Consider the following 12,275-nt stretch of genomic DNA (forward strand, 5'->3'; position numbering starts at 1 on the left):
TTCTTTTGTTACTTTTTCCGATTGTTATTTTACATTGTTCAAAGCATTGATAAATGGTGTTTTGAGTTGGGATTCTTAAATTTCATGTAGGGAAACTAAACTGCCTTTGCAACTAGTTGAATTGATCTCGGAAACTGTTCCATTCAGTTATCTGTACAAAGGGAAAGAAATTTTCCGGCACTGACAGGATAGTTTTCCTTTACCGTTGTACCCGGATGCCGATGGGAAGGATCTTTTTACCACGAACTGGAATGTAATAACAGTGATTGCACCGACGAAGATGACGAAGGCGGTTAGATTCGCTGCTACTTCCTGTAAAAGTGCATTTAATATTTCTATACAAATGAGTGATATATTTAAGAAAATTTAAAATTTTCTTCTTTTCATTTTTTAAACAAAATTTAGTTGTTCCTGTACATGTATATTTAACACAATGTTGCTTAAATTACTGATCTAACCTAATTCGCAAAGTTTCACTGGTAGCCGAGAGGGTATTACGAACTCTATAGATGAGTTTGTGTTAAATTTGTCTTAATCATGTAGGCGGTTTCTCAGCGTTTAACCGCGAATGCTGCACACGTCCGCTGGCTTGAGATGTGATGCAACAACTTGCGGGAAGCCTGTATTCGAGGGGCAATTCATTCAAGCTTCTCGAAGTCAGTTCGCTTATAGAAACCGGGGAAATGTTCACTGCTACACATAACGCTCGCTTCCGTCACGTCGCTCGCAGAAAGTAAACACGGGACTAAATTCAACAGAAATGAGGTCACAACAAAAAACCTTCTCACAAAAAAAAGGTTGACAAATGACAGACAAACGAAAATCAATTATCTCTCTAAATCTTGAAACTTCGATGGAAGTCATTATTCACTGTGTCCAGTAGCACTTCCGTCGGTGTTGCTATGCTCGCTCAAAATATGTTTTATTTCGGAAGCTGGGACATTAGTTGCCAATAAATCGATATGGCCCGGATGCTGGAAGACAGGCGGTGCCAAAACTGGCAGATGTTGTATGTTTATACACGGGCTTTCAACTGCAACACGTTTCCCGGATATGAACGATGTCTGTTCGGTTGTCCCGCTTGCCGGGTGGAGATGACAGTTTGTGGTTTGAGGGCACGTAGCTTAGCTGATGCTGGTATTGAATGTCACTGTTGAATGCTGACTGGATCGAAAGTGGACATAATCGTGCAGAAAATGGTTGAGCGTTGAAATGTCATGCTGAAAGCGGAACCCTCGAGAATACGCACCGTTTCGGAATGTTAGCAGAACCCATTAGAGAAGTGTTGAGTGCCCGAAACGCTTCTCTATTGGCTGTGACAGGTTCAATCAGATGGAATTTACGACTATTGATTTCAACCATAAATTGATCGCAATAATTAACCACATGCCTATGAAGCCGATGACGTCTGTACCTAGTGACTTTCTGTCGTCGACCCCCGCTGAATGTCTCGTGTCACACATCCCAGTGCGGTCGTTTCTCAGTGCCCAAACGCGTTACCAGCAATCGTTTCTCGTTTTGTTCGTCGTCACACAGCACAGAGCACAGAAAAACCATTTTCCAACAGAAGCTAGTGCAAACGGCGCCGGTGGCTACCAGCAGTAAGCTCAAATTACTCCCATTACTAGCTTCACTTTCTGTCAGTTTTCTGCCTTTCGACACCAGGAGACTCCGTCAGCTGGTCCCGACGGACGGACGATACACACCGGCATCCGATAGCTGATCGTTGTCACACTCTTGCCTTTGGCGTTCTCATAAAAGCACTGATTCTTTGTCCGATGGCCGGGTGTTGTCTTACTGTGGCGGACCGAAAGCTGTGCGAAAGTTTTTTTTGTACCTTACCGATGTTGTTTGTGGTGGTGTTTTTCCTACTCAAGTAGGCCCTTTTATTGGGTGGGCAACATATTGATGGTGATGCTTATTCCCCTCCCCTTCCCCCACTAACTGGTATTCGAGCCGTTCTCACCACTTGGTTTGGTAATTTTGGTAGAGTGCGACATCGGTAAGGCACGTGAACGACACCGAAACTTGTAAAAAAGCTTATATAACTGACAAATGAACCGTCGCAATTTTGCGATGAACCAAGACGAAAAACAATTTGCTTTGCCGAAGCAACAATATGGCTTTACTTGCCATCGTGTGATTTGTACGATTTATGGCAGTTATTAATACTGTGTGCTGAGGTTCTTTGACAGCGGAATGCAACTAGATTTTTCGTTTCATTAATTATAGGAAATGGTGCCTACTTAATAGTGCTTTGAGACTTGAGATTAGTTTGCGAAAGCTTTTCTTACGGGAAATTAAGTTTATTGAATTGTTAGTTATAATGAACGATTGAAGTTTTATTATATGGGTCATTCCAATTCAAAAAAAATCACAAGAAGGTTGTATGCAAAGCCACGACCGCAAGGTTGAAGTAGAATACTTTTACAAGAAAGATAACCCGGCTGCTTGCGTGTCAGTCATTTTTTCTAGTAAATAAACGTTGACCGTTCATTGGCAGTATTGTAATTTCTTTTTGTCTGATATTTTGAATGAAGTTCATAGAATATTTTTAAATTTTTGTGATACGTTGAAGTGCTGCCGAATTGTAATATGCACATTTAATACGACATCATTAAACGGGAACGGAACAAAGGCTACGGTTATGCATAACGCGAATGCCGGCGCGATGCGATTCGCGTTACCGTGGTGAAATGTACAGCTCTTTTTAATGCGAAGTAGAGCTATACATTTCAACAGATTTCGTCTTGCCGAATCGCATCGCGCCGTTATTTGCGTTCTGCATGACCGTAGCCAAACACTAAGCGACGCAAACACGTAATAATAGTCAGAGTATGCATGTAGATGAAGATAATTAACTTTGGATTATAGCGCAAAACGAGAAAATATTAACTCTTCAAATATTCATTTGTGTTCTTCAAATTTCAGTTATTCAATTTAATATCCGTTGAAATGTTTGTTTATTATCTGATGAAACTCTTAAATAGGCCAAATGATGCATTCCCAATTTACTAGGTCCATAACTCTGCCGACCGTGCTTGGGAAAGTACGGTATAACGACCAATCAGAGGTCAAATTTTGTGTTTTGACAAGGCTTAAGAGCTTTCAATAGTACAATAGTTCGAATGATAAAATTGCAATTTCATGCATTTGGTAGGAATCTTAGAAGATTTTTTAATCGATTGCTGCAAAAACGAAGGAAATCCATCGAAAACTAACCGATTTATTGGCATTTGAAAATTTTCTCACTTTTTTCAGTTTTAGATTTTCATTTCACATCCCTATGTAACCGAACTTACTGAGAGAAGTATTCTAATTCAAAATTAAATCTTCGTTAATTCATTTGTTGTCCTTATAAGGACAATTGTTCAATTTATCATGGGATGTAGTGTTTATCTTACATCTCTGTGTTACCTTGATAGTGAGGACTAAGGCGCACGGTCAACACAATGAGAAAGGTGTTTTCACATTGAAAACTAGACACGGCTTTACTGGAGGAAGTGTTGGCAAATGCATCTACCGCTAACATACGAAAGCGCGTCGTTTCATGTGGGGAATATTGTTGATTGCGGGAGAATTTATCTCGCAAGGTGCATGAAAAACGCCGTAGAAGTGCTATTGGTACCAAAAGCTATTAACTCTTCAAATAAGTGTTTTATTTGTTCTCAAGAGAACAATTGTTCAATTCAAAATCGGATTTACGCAATCGCATCTCTGTAATATTACCGACAATAATATTCTTCTGAACAAACTGATACAACTTTCCCATTAGGCCTCTGCCATAATAGACGCGAAAAGCGACGCGAACCGATTCGCTCGGCTGTAGGTTAATGTACAGCCATCAGTAGAGCTGTGCATTAACCTACGGCCGAGCGAATCGGTTCGCGCCGCTTTTCGCGTCTACTATGGCAGAGGCCTTAGAGAAAGTTGCTGGCTGATGTATTCACTTCATGCAAGCCTGCTGCCGATGCTTCCCGCTACCACGCTGAAACAGCATTTTAGTGAAGGGAGTGTCGTTGCATCAGCTGACCCTGCTACTATCGATGCTGATATACCCGCTGCAACAGCTACGCAATGCATAGCCATGCCACAGTTGTGGCCAGAGATGCCACATATACAGATTTTTCTGTAATTTTCAGATTTTTGAACTAAAAAAGCAATACAGAATCTGTATTACAGAATTACAGAATATTGTCAAAAATATAGAGTTTACAGAATTTTTTACTGTTCGAACTGAAATCAATTTCTTGAAATGTTAAATTCGATTCAACGACTTTCAAACTTTTGTGAAAAAACCTGGTGCTATTTGTTTTGGTATTGTTGCAGAAGAAGAGGGATGAGGTTTGGACGAAGGCGAAAAATGACGTTTCGAAATATTTGACAGGATTTTTATTTAAAATTCATGAAACAAATTGCAAAGCTGTTCGATTCCATCGATCCTGTTGTAAAAACGGTAGCTTTATTTAAGTCTAAAACAATCGTGTAATTGGAAAATTTAAATGATTTGATTCCCCAAATTCGTAACAGTAACTGATCGACAAGACTTGGATAACGAATTTTGCTCGCTAAGAGCAAACTTGATCTGAGTAGTTGAACGTCACAGCGCCGAATGGTAAATTCATGTTTTCGTTACTAAGATCATTTGTGCGATTTTTTTCAATAATTCCACATTCTTCGGTTTGTGTAGAATGCATATTTTCAATATATAATTACAGCAAGTTTAAAGCCAGAAATCTCATGGCCCCTAAGCTTATGAGCTCAATTTTAAAAGCTAAAAGCTACGTTGCTAACCAAGCAGGAGCTACTAAATGAATTAACGAAAACATGCATGAACATCATGTAAAGAAAAATAAGTAATTTTCTTGTTCAGTTACTACATTTGATTATCGCCTGAATATAAGTTTAAAACCGATAAAAAATTAAGCTAACACAAAAAATAATGATTTGTTTCAATATATTCTTTAAGGAAGAAGTTTTTTATCCAACATTCTTAGTTTGCTCGATACAGATTTTTTATACGGATTTTTTAGCCCGTGAAACAGATATACAGATATTTTCGAGCAAAAATACAGAAATAAATGTGGCAACCCTGGTTGTGGCCGCTATACGCTGGCCCAACTGCTGAGCAACTGCAACGCTATCCGTAGCCATGCCACAGTTGTGGCCGCCATTGGTATCCGCTGTACCAGCATCTGCTGGCCCTGCTGCTATCGATGGTGAGATCTGCTGAAACTGCTACGCTTATCCGCAGCCATGCCACAGTTGTGGCCGCTAGGGATGGGCGATACTTGTATCGATATCGCTGCTGCTAAGGGAGGACTGCTGTCGTCGCTGTTCAGTACTATTATGAGCGGCTTCGACTAAAACAGGCTCTTATATAGGGATGAAAATAGGAATGAATTATTTTACGTACGTGGTGGAATGATATAACTTGAAAAATATGTGTGACTTCATTCCGGCTCAGAGCGATCATTTGATAAGCTCTACCTCTTTTTTCAGTTTCTAAAGTTTTTCCTCAGTTTCGTAGCACGGATGCACAAAAATGATTTCTTGTCGAGCCGGACCGATAGCACTCTCATTGAAGCAACAAAATAACATGTTTTGTGTCGTGTTGTGCAGCTTGGTTGAAGAAAATGTTCCCGTCCCCGTGTCGCATGTAAGCAGTTTATTGCGTTCAGTAGACAGTAGGTAGTGTATCCAGCGAATAAACACCGATGGTGCTCTCACACACGCAACGGTTTTAACCCGTATCTTATTGCGGTTTGTAACATCAAGCGATTTCGTTTGCTCGCTGTTGCGTGTTGCATCCTGTTGCAACTTGGCAGCTGGCAGACGACGAAATTCTGTTTATGCTGATTAATTGAATCTTCATATTAGCTCTGCATAGTCGAACTGACTGCTTTTGTGAATGCGTACTAACAGGGCAGTTAATTATTCAATGTCGGTTATGCTGATCGCAGCCTTTGCGTTGCCCCTACAGTGGGGAGTTTACTAAATAAAGTGAAAGTAAAAATTAGACAACTACAACAGAATTTAATTGCATCCCGCACAGAATGTCTGCTTGTGTTGATGCCAGAAAATTATTAACCTTCAATTATTTTTTTATTTGCCTTGAAAAAAGCATGTTGCGGTTCAAAATCGGTTGCTAATTACAACCTTTGAGCTGCCCTAACATTGGTGGAATTAAGTTACACGGACAACATGCACTGTGGAAGCTATTTCACATTCGGTAAATTAGACGGGTGCGACAAATTTGAATTGCTAGGATGCAACACAGAATGCTCGCTTGCGTTGACAAAAATTATTAACTTTCAATTACTTGTTTATTTGCCTTAAAAAAGGCATTTTGATTTCCGAAATTGGATTTCCTGATGGCAATCATCATGCTGCCCCAACACGGGGGGAATAATGGCTGTCTGGCGACACACGCTGAGAAAAACCGCGCTGCTCCTGAGACGTGGTGACCAACCACAGGGCTAGTGCTGCTGCTAAGGAAGAACGACTGCTGTTGTCGCTGTCTAGAACTATTATGAGCGGCTCCGGCTGAAACAGGCTTTTATATAGGCCAAATAGCATGTTTTCAATTGCAAGGTATATGATCCTGTCGACCGTGCTTGGGAAGCAAGCATATAACGACCAATCAGAGGTCGAATTTTTCGTTTTGACAAGGCTTGACTGTTTTCAATAGTACAATAGCGTGAATAATAAAATTACAATTATCTTATTTTGGGAAGAGTCTTAGAAGATTTTCCAATCCATTGCTGCAAGAACTAAGGAAATCCATCGAATACTAACCGATTTATTAGCATTTGAAATTGGACATATTTTTCACTTTTTTCGGTTTTAGATATTCATTTCACATCCCTATGTAGCCGAACTTCCTGAGAGAAGTATTCTACTTCAAAAAAAAAAAAATAATAATAATGATAATAAACAAACGTGCCAACGACCTTCTCAGATTTGGCTCAAAATTTGTAGCATTGTTCACATAAGGTCACTATAGGAAAAATCCCAACTTTGGTCTACTCTCCGTTCCTTGGGACTCTCCCTTTTTATGAAATTGCCATTTTTCGTCAAAACCCTTAGGGGCCATCCATATTTCACGTGGACAGATTTTTAACGACTTTGATCCCCCCCTCCCCCTCCATGGACAACTGCCCATATAATTTCTAAAAATTTTATATGGACCGTGGACATTACGCAGCCCCTACCTCAAGGCTGTCCTCGTGAAATGTGGATGGCCCCTTATTTACTTCTAATTATGGCTACCTCTGTCCAGCAACTCCTATCCCAACCTTCACGAGGTGCCTTTGATTGTGTACTGATTGGGAAGGGGGTTCGTACGCAACTGTTTTCCCATATTAGGGACGGCGTACAACAGCGTCTGACCCGGAGCGGTTGGCTGAATCATGAAATGCTGTATCCCGCCAGCTACACCTAAGGTAGCAGCCACATCAGCAGGATGTAGGTATCGTGACGCTGATCTGGTCGCATACCGAAACCGCTCCTAACCATGAACAATGAAATTAGAAACAGCGGGGCAGGGCATCTGTGGGCCGGACAAGTAGCCAGAATGCCTGACGAATGAGCCGCCAAATCAGAAGATGCACGATCTGCTGGTGTACGAAGTGACTGGAGAACGGCTGCCCAAAACAGAAGAAGCTGGAAGTCTCTCATTCGTTCGACCCAAGACTGTTAAACGCTCCTTCGGCCAACAAATTAAAGAAGGCTACAAGAGTATGGTGTTTAAAAAAATTGATTTTAAAGAAAACATTATATTTAAAGAAATGATAATGTTAATGAATCAAAATGTTAATGATTAGCGACAGTGTTGCTAAAAGTGGGGCAACTGGCAACACTTTCGATCCAAATTAATATATTTTCTTAATTGTTCTGAAGGTTACATAGTCCGCCCTTCCAAGCGGGTGGTAATGGATTAGAATCTTAATAAAAACCAGGCCATTTAATGTCAAAGGACTTAAGCATGGGCTAATCTCAGGTTTCCCCTCACAAACACTTCCCTCCAGACTAGAAGTCTCTTATCTAAACCTTCGGAAAGTTCATCCATCGATAGCGTGTTATATGCTTTGGAAACATTCACGAAGCAATGGTTTTTTTCATGGTAGGGGAAATTTGCTTGCCAGACAAATGAAAGACCCACCTCAAACAGTGTGGGGTTCGACTCATTAAAGTAGCGGCCTTTATGCTCCTCCTAACTCTTTTAAATTTCATGCTAACTGCCTGGAGACTGGCAGTTAGCTAACGCCGGCGTTTTGGTGGTCAACCTGACGCCTGTTTTGCAGCTCTAATACTATTTGGGAGGCGGCCGCACTTACAGCCCTCCATGTGCTCGGATCTTCGCACATCCTCCGCACTAGGTTGTCCGGAGTAGTGTTCTTCCCGCTCACTGTCGTCATGTCGCTTCTCGCGTGCGCTTGCATACGAAGAAGACGTGCTAAACGGTCTCCTCCGTGTCTACACACTCGGGGCACATAGGGGATTCCATGAGCCCGAGCCTATGCAGATACTGTCTAAAGCAGCCATGGTCTGACAGAATCTTGGTCAGGTGGAAGCTGATAATGGTGTCTTCCGATCCATTCGGATAGTACCGGGATCATTCGGAGCGGCCATTCTGCCATCGAGGATGGTCTTATTCTACGTCGTATACCTCTCATTCAGTGTAAGCCGAAGCAATCTACGTTCTCGATAATGATGCTGATAGGTATCATGCATTACCTCGTACGACACTGTGACTCAGACACATGAGTCTGTGAGTACTTGGGAGCTTTGTAGCCGCAAGGTTACAGAGTCCGCTCTGGTAAGCGGGTGGTTGTGGGTTCGAATCTTAGTAGAATCAGGCCATTTGGTTTTCAAAGGACTTTAACATGGGTTTATTCTCAGGCTCTCCATGACATACCCTTTCTTCAAGCTGAATTCTGTAGTATCCCTGCTGACATTCATCCCAACAAAAATAAGTCCCTCTTAGAATAAACCTGGCTAGAGAGGAACGTTAGATGTAGTCTCACTCCAGGAAATTATAATTTGGCGATATTGGTAGGAAAGAAAGAGACTCGGTATTGTAGAGCAGTGAGCTTGCAACGGAAGGGTAAAGTCTCACACACAAACACGAATATAAATGAAAAAAAAAACGTATCATTCATTTCAATAGTGATACTGGCCAGTAATATGAAGTGCGGAATACAGAAAACACCTGGGAAATATCATAATAGATCCAATGTCTCTGGTCGCAGTGATGAGTCTAAACAGAGAAAAAAAAAGAAAGTACTTTCCAACTTATTTCGGTATTCACTAGTAACTAGTGTTTTGGACCACGCTGGCCCACCGTACCTTAGTATGGACGAAGCCACGCTAGCTAGAATTTACACTTGCTGCCATACACCGCTATTGGACATCATACGAGATAATGCTGCAATAGCCATTGAAGCCCTCTCACAGGCATATTCGACATGGCTCTTGAAGGTTAGCTTGTCCATCACACCTAGCAGCTCAGGGAGCGCTTGGAGGCGATGGTGCAGTTCTCGACGCTGATCAACGCTTGTTGCTTCGACTTGCGGTTATTAACATCTATGACCTCCGTCTTATAATGCGCCAGCTCCAGTTTCTTGGAGCACATCCAGTCCTCGACGACGCCTATAGAGTGCGAAGCCGTCAACCCACCCTCCTCGATCGATCCGTCGTCGACCTCAAGTGTGATCTCGTCCGAAAAACCAACGATCACAACCCCTGAAGTGAACTTCAGTTTCAGCACCTCGTGGTACATGACATTCCTTAGTACCGGGTTCAGGATGGAACCTTGCGGAATCCCTGCGATAATTGGGACGCATTTTTGACCCTCGTCTGTGCAGTAAACTAGCTCTCGATTCTAGAAATATTTTTCCAGAATCTTGTCTCTCAGGGAATGTACAGTTGTAACCCTTGGTTCCAAATCCAAAGTGTTGACTCTGCCAACAATAATAAAAGCTAACGCTGCTCAGATATACCTTTCACTCCCTTAGTACGACTCTGCAAAAAGCCCCCTAAGTGAGTGATATCACTTCAAGTCTGGCGCTTTGCGTCTTGAACGGAGGGGTCACTCACGGAGGTAAGCTTTTCTTCACAACCACGACTACTCTACTCTGTATGGGTGATATTCCTCCAAGTCTGACGCTTCGCGTCTGGGACGGAGGGGTCGCTCATACCGGTTTGCGAGCAGATGCACTTTGGCATATTTTGCCACAAGGGTTTCGGGCCATCCTAAGCAACGACCGGGAAGTGTTGCCAAGAGAGAGAAAGACGTCAAAATGCGGGAAACCTGAGAGGGTTTATAAGGCTCAGCTAAAGCTGTGAACGCTCTTTTTACGTTGAACAAGTAGCGAAGTTAGAAGTGCGCGCAAGTTCAGTTTTATTCTAAAAGACGAAACGAAAAGCAAGGGTATAAATCCGTGTAAATTAAGAAGAAAAGTACAAAAGGAAAAGTCAGGACATAAAAGCTAATTGAGTGAAAAAACAAAAGACACGATTTAAAAGTTTATTGTGTGAAAACCTAAAGAAAAAGTCATTTCAGTAAAAAGTTATTGTATGTAAAAGTTGATTGTGTAAAACAAAGCGATGTCTAAATCTAATCTAAATTCTATTTAAAATGAATATAGTGTACTAGCAACGAATACAAAGAAGAGAGAAGCGCTGAAGAGAGTGTTTTAAAAGTTAAAGAAAAGTCATTTATGTACAAGAAAAAGGTAAAATTTCATATTTATATACTAGAACACCTGTGTAACGTAGTTTTAAGAGAGCCTGAAATCATTGCTAATTGTCCCCGAACAGGTCCTTGGAGGGGCCTTTTTGTGTTTTGTTCTGGTTTTACCCCAGATATTCTTCCCGACAGTTGCTCGTCGCCAGGTCGCCATTCGATTTGGCCCAATATTCCCCACCCCGCAGGAGCGGTGCTATACAATACGCCACAGTCGTGCGGAGTGCACGCGAACGTGATCCCGCCCAGGTTAATCGGCAGAGATACCCTGATACGAGTAGCTGCCAACGCCGGTGTACCCAACCGGTGGTCCGAAGCCGGTGAGCCAAAACAGGGTAATAGCAAGCAGAAAAAACCGTACAGCGAGGTCGACCCGCGGAAAATTGGGAAGAGTACAATGAAAGTTACACAGGCAGAAAAGCGCAAGTAAACCTAGGTTAAGAGCAATATTGTATCGAATCGGGATGAATATTTTATAAGTTAAATGTATGTACGCAAGTTTTATAATCCACACTAATTTACACCCGCCACTTAGTCCGGTATTCGTAACTCGAAAGGAGTTCCCCCCCCCCTTGTCGCTACTGATTTACCGAGAAGGTGCTCTGAACAGAAGCTTTTGAGCAAGTTATAGTTACCAAGTACATGTTTGGCAAAGCTTTCCACCATGGTCGAGGTCCGCTAGGTGGTTCACTTTCCCTTAGTTCCTGATCGCAAGAATAAGAGTTGCGTGGTTGGTATAGAAGCAGCTTGAGGCTTACATTCACTCCCCCCATCCGTCATATTTCCTCCCAACCCCTGAGCAGCAAGGCTAACACAGTCATCCAGGCACTTCTGCATGACTTCACGAAATAGTCCGGGGGCCTCTTTGATGGCCTTCTTCATAACCAGATTCGGAATCCCTTCCAAGCCCGGTGAAGCGATGATAAGGTCAATGAAGATGATAAGGTCGATAATGAAGATAATAGTAAGTCTAAGTTAATACAAAACTGGTTATATAAAAGTTTTATAGCGCCTTTTGTAATGTCTGTAAGCACTGTAAAACTTTGATAAAACCACTGCAAAAAGGAAAAGAAAAAATGCAGAAAGAAACATTGGAACAAAGCCACAAAAGATCAAAGTTACTGGTCGCTGCGGAGTCCATACAAAAAAATGGGCTAAATTATAACTTGAAATCTAAATTTTACTCCGTTTCATACACTGAGGTGTACATTTGGCTGGACTATGAACTAAAAAGAACTGTGAATTAGATTTTAAACTAGCCTCTAACCTCTACTCTTGGTTTCGGATTGGACACTGGACTCGAGGTTTTTAACCCTGGATTCTCGATTCTGGTTTCTGAATTTGAATCTGAACTATAATCTCATTCATGGCTGATCTTGACTTTAGAGTTTAGTTTGAATTCGGCTCTATACTGAAATTTAGACTAATCTGGACTTGGCACTGCATTTTTGGTTGGACTCAGGACTTTCGGGTCTGGATTCTCGTCTGTGAACTAAGCTCGGGACTTAATTGGACTTTGGGCAAG

This window comes from Wyeomyia smithii, chromosome 2, assembly GCF_029784165.1.
Source record: "Wyeomyia smithii strain HCP4-BCI-WySm-NY-G18 chromosome 2, ASM2978416v1, whole genome shotgun sequence".
Taxonomy (NCBI): Eukaryota; Metazoa; Arthropoda; class Insecta; order Diptera; family Culicidae; genus Wyeomyia; species Wyeomyia smithii.